We start from the raw sequence: 9954 nt of genomic DNA, 5'->3' as shown, positions 1-9954 counted from the left end.
GTGTTTACTTGGTTGGGTCTGAGCTGCTGCGGGACTGGTGGGTTAGAGAGACTTGTCCTGACTCTGGGCCAGGCAGGACCAGAAAAACTCTAGCTACACACTGGCCTCTCTGCATTGGCCTTTGGATTCTTTACTATTATTTATTGACAATATTAAATTTGTATGCAGTGTTGTGTGATTGCATTCACACCCCATGTTATTTATTAAGCGGCACAATGTTATTTATTAGGGGTGTTACTTATTAAGCAGCACTGTTTACAGTACGAGAGAAGCCATGAGGCACAACAAAACCCACTATAAGAGTTTATTAAGGGAAGGGGTGTGCATGGGCTTATGGAATGACCGTGCAGGAACAGAGACAAGGAATAGGTGGAAGCTGCTTTTATAGTTCACACACACACACACACACACACACACACACACACACACACACACATGCATATGGGCTTATGTAGCTATACCATGCATGCACATAGATTACGTGATCACACAGTGCACAGATTACATAGGACGTAAGGCCCTGGGATAACTAAGCATCTTGTTTGGCTACCGGACCATGCACACGTAGCTAGGGGAGTGACTAGGAATTCTAACATTCCCACTACCTTCTCTCATTCTCTCCTGCTAGCCAAGTCCCATCCTTTTCCTAGTCTCCCTCCCAGCCTCAGGTCCACCCTTTCCTGTTTACTTTTTAGATCCCACACAGGCATCCCAGCGGCTGTATGTTCGCCATTGTAGTGGACACGCCATACCCAAAAGACAGCACCCTACCACACTCCTCCCATCCTTCAGCTCCCGCAGTCCTCTGCCTCCTCTTCCATTATGTTCCCTGGCCCTCAGAAGGGGTAGCATAGATGTCTCAGTTGGGATCAAGCGCCAAGGGAGTACTTATTCTTAGTACTTTAGTCAGGATGTGTCATCAATTTGTTCATCACCCAAGGCCAAAAAGAGGCTTCTCTAACCAAGGCCAAGATCTGCACTACTCTCTAGGTATAAACATAAACATTTTGAAGGACGTTTAACTATATGTCCATCTGGCAAAACATCATTAGCAGCTTCCTCCGTAGGGCCTGTGACTTCTCTAGCCAAAGACTTTTGACCAACCAGGCATGTATTCCCTCCCATGGAGTGACCCTAAAATCCAATCAAGAAGCCACTGTTAGACCAGTGGGCACACTTATCCAGAAAAATTGTATTGTATTTTAAGACAAGCTTATATTGTGAAACCTAAGCTAGGAATTACTTTAATATCCTCCTGCCTCAGCCTCCAGAGTGATGGTATTAGCCATCATGCCCCATTATGTCTGGCAGGCTCTTCTTCTTTATGATCAGACACCCTCTAGTTCAAAAGCCTGTCATCTTTAATCATCTAGCCCATCTAAATAATCAGCCTATATAATTATAGCTTCAGCCATTTGGAACTTATCTGTGTGCACTCTCCGTAAAACACACCCAACCCGACGAGCAATAGATAAGCTAAGCTGTGGGCTATAAAGACTCCAGACTGCTACTGTGCTGTGGAGCCCTCTGACTCTGGAGTATGTAAGCCCCTTTCTTTTCAGCTGTCTGTCCTCTGGGAGTCTCTTTGATACCTCCTTCCCAAAGGGATAAATCCTGGACCTTAGACTAGACCACTTCTGCCTTGAACAAAGGTGTTGCATTGTATGTGCTTTGGGCGCCTTGTGCTCATGTATTTTATTTTTTCAATCAGCCCTTCGGGTCTCTCAATCCCTATAGAGTGATCTAAAGTTGTTCTAAGTTCTCTGGGAGATACATAGAATGTATACCTAATTCCATAAGCAAAGATATGAATTCAGTTTGTTATTGTCCATTTATAGGTGGCTTAGGAGTAAATATTATGTCACCTGATAGTATTAGGTGATAGTAGAACCACTGAGATTCAAGTGCTTCTTATTTTACAGTTATACAGCATATAATGGAGATGTGAACAAAATCCTACCAGTTGCCTTAATTAATCATCAGGTTTTCCACTAAAAGGTCATACTATACATCACAGAACCAGTTTTATTACATTATAAAAACAATGAGAAGTCATAAAGATACAGAATCTTGTGGCAGCTGAAAAGTGAGGAGGAAACACATGAGAGAGAGAGAGAGAGAGAGAGAGAGAGAGAGAGAGAGAGAGAGAGAGAGAGAACTAGAAGAGTTTGTCAAAAAATAAAAATACAACCTCTTACCTGAATGGCCAAATTCAGAGCAAACCAAGTGACAGAATAAGAAGTGAGTATTGAACCCAGGATAAAACAAGTTCACATCTATATTAGTTATGTCCTCACTGCCATGCCAAAATACTTGAAAAATCATCTTAAGAGCGGAAGGATTTATGTCAGCTCACAGTTGCAAGGGATACTGTCCATAATGGCAGGGGGGCATGGGCTGGAGCATGAGGTTCACACTGGAAAGCAGGGATGCTCAGCTCCCTTTCTCCTTTTTCTTCAGTCCAACACCTGAGCCCACGGGATGATGCAGCTCACATTCATGTATAACTCTTCCTTCCTCAGTTAAATCTCTCTAGAAAGATCCTCACAGATGATTTGTCTCCTAGGGGATTCTTAATCCCAGCAACTTGAGATTCAAGATTAACCAACACATTGTCCTTCCATAGTGTCATAAACAATAAACTAAAGAAGGTGATGCAGTTAGCTTCCATGGTCAACTTGACACAAGCTTAAAAGTCACCTGTGAAAAGGGGAACCCCAAGTGAAGAATTGCCTCTGTCAGACTGGCCTGCAGGTATATCTATGAAACACTTTCTTAGTTAGCAATTGATGTAGAAGGGACCCGTCCACTGTGGGCAGTACCATCCTCCAGGTTCCTGCCTTGATCTCTTTCCCTGGATTCCTTTGATGATGGACTGCAACCTGTAAGATAAAATGAACCCTGTCTTCCTCAAGCTGATTTTGGTCATGGTGTTTGTCACAGCAATAGGAAAGCAAGCTAAGGCATAATCAGTGGGGAAGGAAAACCGATCTTCCTTAGAATTCCATGTAACAAATTGTAAATGGAAAGTAAGAGGCATGGAATGGTTAACAAGCAGCTGACACTGCAGACAAGGTTCACTGATGGGTGAAAAACATGAGCGAAGGCTTGAGAACAGCTATGGTTTTGATGTCTTGTCCCAACATGCTTGCTAACTGCAAGAGAGAAATAGTCACTTCACAGTACGGAAACATGGCTGGTACCCTCTTGATTGAACATGAACACCACCCATGAGACACACCAGGACACTGTAGCCTTATTTCCATGGTATTCCTTTTGATTGGTTGTTGTATGACTGTTGCTTTTAAAACAGGGTCTCACTCTGTAGGACAGCCTGGCTTCTAACATGAAATTCTCTTTTCTAAGGCCTTTGAGAGATGATATCATAGGAGTGTGGCACCACACTCCAAGCAACACAACCGAGTGTATACGTTCTCTGCAACCAGAATGGTCAGAATCTATAGAATTTTCCAGAATGGGGGAGATTCTGTAAAACGATGGATCCACCCTCTGAATAAGCATCTAGTGACAGAAACAAGAAGCTGTGACAAACTGGAAGAGACAAAGGGCCATTTACAGCTAAATACAGTGTTGGGGGGCCTGGGTAGAACCCCAGAAAGGAGTTGGGAAAATACAGGAAGCTGGAGAGAAAGTCTGCAGTTTAGCTAACAATGTTGTACAGATGTTCATTTCTCAGCCTTCACTATTGTACTAGGGTTATGTAAGATGTCAGCGTGAGGGGAAGCTGGGTGACGATACAGAGGAGCCTTTCATCCTGGCCTCTTCCCTTTGCTGTGAGCCTAAAATAGGTGAAAAGAGAGAGAGGTTTAAAAAATAAATTACATAAAAATAGCTAGTGGTCAGTGAGGCAAACTCCCAGGGAGCTAGTGTCATGGCTGGGAAAACTGAATGGGATGAAGAGAGCTCGCAAGAAGTCTTTTGTCAAATTTTTCATGTTAAAAAAGAAAACAAAAGCAAGAGACTGAAAAGAAGCATGATTGAACCCAAAGCAACTGAGACCCAAACACCTTGGTCTCCCACTCTGGCTTTTCTGCCTAGGATGCTTATTCCTTTTCCAAAGTAACCACCAAGAAGCAAAGTGCCAAACATGGATATATGGGATGAAAGGATATTGCATGAACTATTTACTGTGTTCTGCCCTTTGTGACTGTAAGCAAGAAATGAATCTAGGGAAGAACGAAGAAAATGACATTTATTTGAAGACAATTGGGAGGTGCAATCCCAGAAAACAAAGATCCAAACAGGATTGACACGGGATCCAAGACTTACAGAATGGCAGCAGCTTCGAACCACAAGGGAGCTGGTAAACACCACGCATGTTCACTGGGAGTGATGACAAGTACCAGCAAAAGCTCAACTGTCAATGGGTGACAATGATCCTGAGAAGAGACTGTCTCCCTTCCCCTGCCCAAGGTTATTTGCTTTGACTTTAGAGAACATGTGCTAGGCAGTATGCCCTCCATTGGATGTGCTATAGATAACACCTCTGAAGCATGCTAATTATATTAGTCACCATTGCATCCTGATCACAAAATACCCAATGGAGCAACTGAAAAGGAGGAAGGCTTTATTTGAGCTCACAGTCTCAGAGGGTCTAGCTTACCGTAAGAAGGCATGGTAGAGTAGAATGCTTCATGCCCCAACAGTCCAAGAAGCAGAGAGTGTAAGGCATGACCTGAGGGTCAGGTACAACCTTCATGGTCTGTCTAGTGACCCAATTCTGCTAGCTTGGCCACTTTCTGAAGGTTCCACAGACTCTCAAAACAGCACCACCAACTGGGATTGAGTGTTGAAAACATGAGTCTCTGGTGGGCATTTCAGATGCAAACAGTAAAAGTAATGGATACCTAAGTTGTTTTCAGGAACACTGAGGCAGCTCAAGTTCACCCTTGAACTTGTACAGGTAACATCAGAGAATCCAACAGTACCCTCTTAGAGCATGCTGGTGCTGCCATTTTGTCATCACCTGTCCTGTGGAGAGCCTTTTGCTTTCACCTCTATAGACTACTTATGAGTTCATTTCTCCCATCAGTCACTGTCCTCTGTTTCCCTCCCACAAATATCCCCATCTTCCTTTTCTCATTGTTATGACCCAGAATCTGACAAGAAACAACTTCATGTTGGGAATCAACAAATTAGGATGAGGCCTCCCACCAGAGTCAACCAATCTAGAAACTCCTTCCCTAGTATGATGAGTTACATCTAAGTGATTCCATACCCAATCAAGTTAACCATCATAAGTCAGAAACATACATTAGGGAAAAGACAACCTCTTTAACAAACGGTGTTGGGAAATCTGAATAGCCACATGTAGAAGAATGAATCTGGAAGCATACCATTAACCTAGACAAAAGTCAGCTCAAAGACCTCAGTGCAGGACAAGAAACAACTGCAACTGATAGAGGAAAACATAGGTAAAATATTTCAAGACACAGGCACCATTAAAAACTTTCTAAAGACAACTTCAAATAGGATAAGAAATCATCTCAAGAATTAACCAATGGGATTTCAGGAAATTTAAATGCTTCTGCACAGCAAAAGAAACGATCACCAACATAAAGAGGCAGGCTGAAAAAGGGATAATTATTTGCTGACCGTACATCAGACAGGAGATTAATATCTAGAATATATAAAGACTGCAAAAATTAAACACCAAAAAAATTTTTAAATCATTTAATCAATACATGAGCTAATGGGCTAATAAACGGAATAGATAGTTCTCAAAAGAAGAAATACAGTCAATCAATATTTGAAAATTATTCAACATCCTATGAGAAAAATTAAAATTAAAACTACTTTTAGCACCAGTGAGATGGTCCAGTGGGCAAAGGTGCTTGTTGCCGAGGCTCAATGACCTCAAGGCTCTGAGTTCAAGCTCCAGAATCCAGATAACTGACTTCTGTGAGTTGTCCTCTATTCCACATGGCATGTGGACATATGTATGCATACACACATACAGAGAGAAAGAGAGAGAGAGAGAAAGAGAGAGAGAGAGAGAGAGAGAGAGAGAGAGAGAGAGAGAGAGAGAGGCAAGTGGTGGAGAAACACAAAATAAAGAATTCTGCTTTGAGATTCCATCTCACCTCAGTCAGAACAGTGCTAATCAAGAGAACACGTGACAACAAACTCCAGCAAGGGTGTGGACAAAGAGGAACCCCTATGTGTTGCTTCATCCTAACGGCTCCCTGGGCGGGGGTGGGGGGCCGTGTATGAGAAGGTACGGTGTCAATGACCCAGACACAGGGAGTCATTTGAAGGCAAACAGCAGACTCATTTATTCAAAAAACAGGGAAGGCCTTATATACCCTCCTCCCAGCACCCAGGCAGTGTCCCAATCTAGTGACATTGTGTGGCCGTCCCTCATTGGCTGGGCACAATTAGGAACTCTGACAGCACCTGTTGCTAGGCCCTCAGGCAGACTCCAGCTTGGCTCATAAGGAACTATGTTATGTGTATGCCTTGGCAACTGGTTTGAGCCAATTTCTTCAACCCCATGGGCCTATCCTACTACACTCACACACTGGCAAGAATTGGCTCACTCCCAATGGAAGTCAGTGTGGAGCTTCCTCAGAAAACAAAAAACAACAATAAAATCCCCACTACCATGTGACCCAGCTATACCACTCCTGGATATATACTCAAAGGACTCTAAATCAACATACCACAGAGATATTTCATAGGCCTGCTTATTGTTACACTATTCCCAAATACTAAAAAAAAAAAAAGTAACCAGCCTAGATGTCCATTTAACAAATGACTATATGGGACTCATTCATGATCTTTTTGGCCCCAAAGGGTTTTCATAGACACCTCTTTAGTTCCGTCATCCAAAGCACACACAGCTTGTCTAACAGGCACAGGCTGGCTCCACTATACACCTGCCACTGCCCTTGTCGGTCATCCCCTGGTCCTGGTATCTCTAATATGCTAAATGCTCCACAGCAACTGAGGCTGCACCTTCACTAATGTCTTCCAGGCTTCTCTGCCAGAAGTCCATTCCTGCCACACGGTGCCAAGCTTCATTTTCTTTCCATGACCCTTGAAATCCTGCAGCTTATATGACACCAAAATCAGTACTATGTGAGAGACTTTCATTTCTTATTTCCAAGTTTAGTTGCCAGGTTGGGCTGTGGCCTTGGCCTGCTCTGGTGCACAACTGCTATATGCTGCCTCTGAGGAAATACTCCCCAGAAGCCTTCACCTCAGTGATGCTGGTCTCTTACTCATCACAGCAGTTGACTCTTCAGTTCTGGTTAACCAGCATCTATTGTCCGGGCAAAGCAAAGATTTCACTTCTGTAGCCTCTTAACCCAAAATTCCGAATCACATCTGATAATCTCGCGTCTCTCAGAAACCCCACGAGCCAGTCCTCTGCCGCCAGCACTGCTCTCAGAATTCTCTTCCCATGTTTTCAGCACAGCTTATTTGGGTCTGAGCATTCTGGCTTTTCCAGACCAAAGCTCCAAAGTCTTCCAGCTTTCTCTACAAAACCACCCAGGGCATAGGTCCATCAGAGCCATGCTCACTCTGCTAACAATTTCTGTTCGAGTTTGCCTTCCTGTTGCTGTGATAAAACATTCTGGTTAAAACCAACTTGGGAGGGATAGGATTTATTTCAGCTTACAGGTTGCAGCCCATCATCACAGGAAGCCAGGGCAGGAACTCAAAGCTGGAACTAGAGGCAGAAACTGAAGCAGAGACCATGGAGGAAGGCTGCTTACTGGCTTCCCCACAGGGTCATACTTAGTTACCTTTCTTCTATAGCCCTGACCCATCTGTCTGGAGGTGGTATTGCCCAAAGTGGGCTGGGCCCTTCTGCATCAACTAGCAATCAAGAAAATGTCCCCACAGACTCATCCACAAGTCAATCTGATGAAGGCAATTCTCCAAGTAAAGTTCCCTCTTCCCAAGTTAACAACTGACTTAGTCATCGTGGGGGGGGGGGAGTAATGGAGTAAATATAACATAAGAGGAGAAGCAGGGATAATTTGGGGGGGGTGAGGGACAGGGGAGTGGAATAAATAGAATGAAAGTATAACGGCATATGCATGAAAATACAGTAATGAAACTCTTAGTGTGCTAATTTAAAATTTAATTTATAACATATAAAAGATGTTACAACACATAAACCTGTCTGCGCTATGGTGCTCATCTTAATCTCACTCTCTTAAAATCTGTGAAGAAGTATTTGCAGTTTCACCTATTTCTCTTCAGAGAGTTTAGAAAATGGAGGCACAGTATTTGTGCTGGGTATTTCATAGATACATACAAACTCGGGAACATAAGTACAAAATGTGTATTGGCAGCTGTGCAAAGGGTAAGGAGGTGGGTTATAGACAGAGCAGTGCCCAGGCCAGTCTACCAGTCTCCTGTCTTCCTCAGCATCTAGAAGCCGGCACCCAATGCCATCTCTTCTCCATCTCTGCATCTTTCCCTTCAGTGGTTACCTCCCATCTTCCTTCTGGTTCGTTGCCTGTTCTCCTTTGAGCTTCAACCCCTCACTTCTAAGTCAATATGATAGAGCCCAAGTTATTGAAAATTATTTATAGCTCTCAAGAACCCCACTTCCTAAATTCCTTCCTCACCTGACGGAGGCCAGACTAAGCATGCTCCACTTCAGGCTCTTAAACAGTCCTGCATGAATACAAAGCAGTGACACAGGAAAACATCTCTTCACTTCATCCTCGGGATACAGGGCTTTCCCTTCTACACTGATGGGTGATATTAGACGCTCATATAGCAGGCAGGAGGGAACAAGCAGCTTGGAGCCCCTTAGTCTTTGGGGAAAACCCAGGATCAGGGTAAAAATCTCAGCAGTTCACAGTGGTTTCAGCTGCCTGTACTCACACAATGCCTTGTGATCACCCCTTTTAAAGCTTAAAACAAAACCAACATTCAATCGCTTCCTCCTCCTGCTCATCTTGATTCCAGACAAAAGTTCTGTTAGGTTAACCCGACAATTCAATGAATTTATTCCAAGAAGTTGAATCATTTGGGCTTACCAGTTTTAATCTTTTCTTTAAAACAATTACACTGGACTCCCCGGCTTCTCCCCATCATTTCAGACCAGATAGTAGAAGAGGAAGAAAGGGACACACCATGTAGGAGCGTGGTTATTAATAGGTGTAGGCCTGAAGTCTCCAGTGTTTGTGATTTCTCTATTTTTTTTTTATGCCAGCCAGACTAAATATCTAAGAAATGAGTAAGTCTTACTGTCTGTGAATTCCTTCACAGACAGCTCCAGAGGGACCTGTTAATTTCAGTCCTCTGATTTTCCTCCTTTGACATGTTTTGCTCAAGAAAACCCTCTACCAAAAGTGGAACAAGGTGCCAGGTATCTGTAATCTCAGTACTCAGGATACTGCGACAGGAGAATCATACCTTTGAGGCCAGCTTGAGCTCCAAAGCAAGACACAGCTGAAGAAAAAAGTGAACAGCAAACAGCCAAGAATGGAAAGGAAGGGCAAGTTTGTCCATGTTTGTCCACAGGTGTCAAGGGACTGTCTACTTCTCTATCCTAAGCCTGGCAGTTTTGCAAGACTTTGACCCTGTTTGTGCTGTTGTTTTGGTTTTTTGATTTTTTTTTTTCTTTTTTTAAAGACAGGGTCTCACTATGCGGTCCTGGCAGGCCGACTTCATGGAGATCCTTCTTCCCTTTGCCTGAGTGCTGTGATTAAAGGCCACCATTCGCCATCTGCCTATCTTTACTGGGAATAGGATCTTTCCTATTAGCCCCATGGAGGAGGGGAGGGAGAGAGGAATGGAAACCTAACTGAATAGTCTGAGGACTGGAAAATGCCCTTGGAGGGGGCTCTCCTGTGCATCGTGTTCACAATCTCTCTGGCTTCAACCAACTAGATTCCTTCCACAGTTGTGACACCCAAAGTCTCTGGACTTTGCTAGATGTCTCCAGAGGACAAGTTTCCCAGTGGA

This window comes from Peromyscus leucopus, chromosome 15, assembly GCF_004664715.2.
Source record: "Peromyscus leucopus breed LL Stock chromosome 15, UCI_PerLeu_2.1, whole genome shotgun sequence".
NCBI lineage: Eukaryota > Metazoa > Chordata > Mammalia > Rodentia > Cricetidae > Peromyscus > Peromyscus leucopus.
This window is presented reverse-complemented; position numbering follows the sequence as displayed.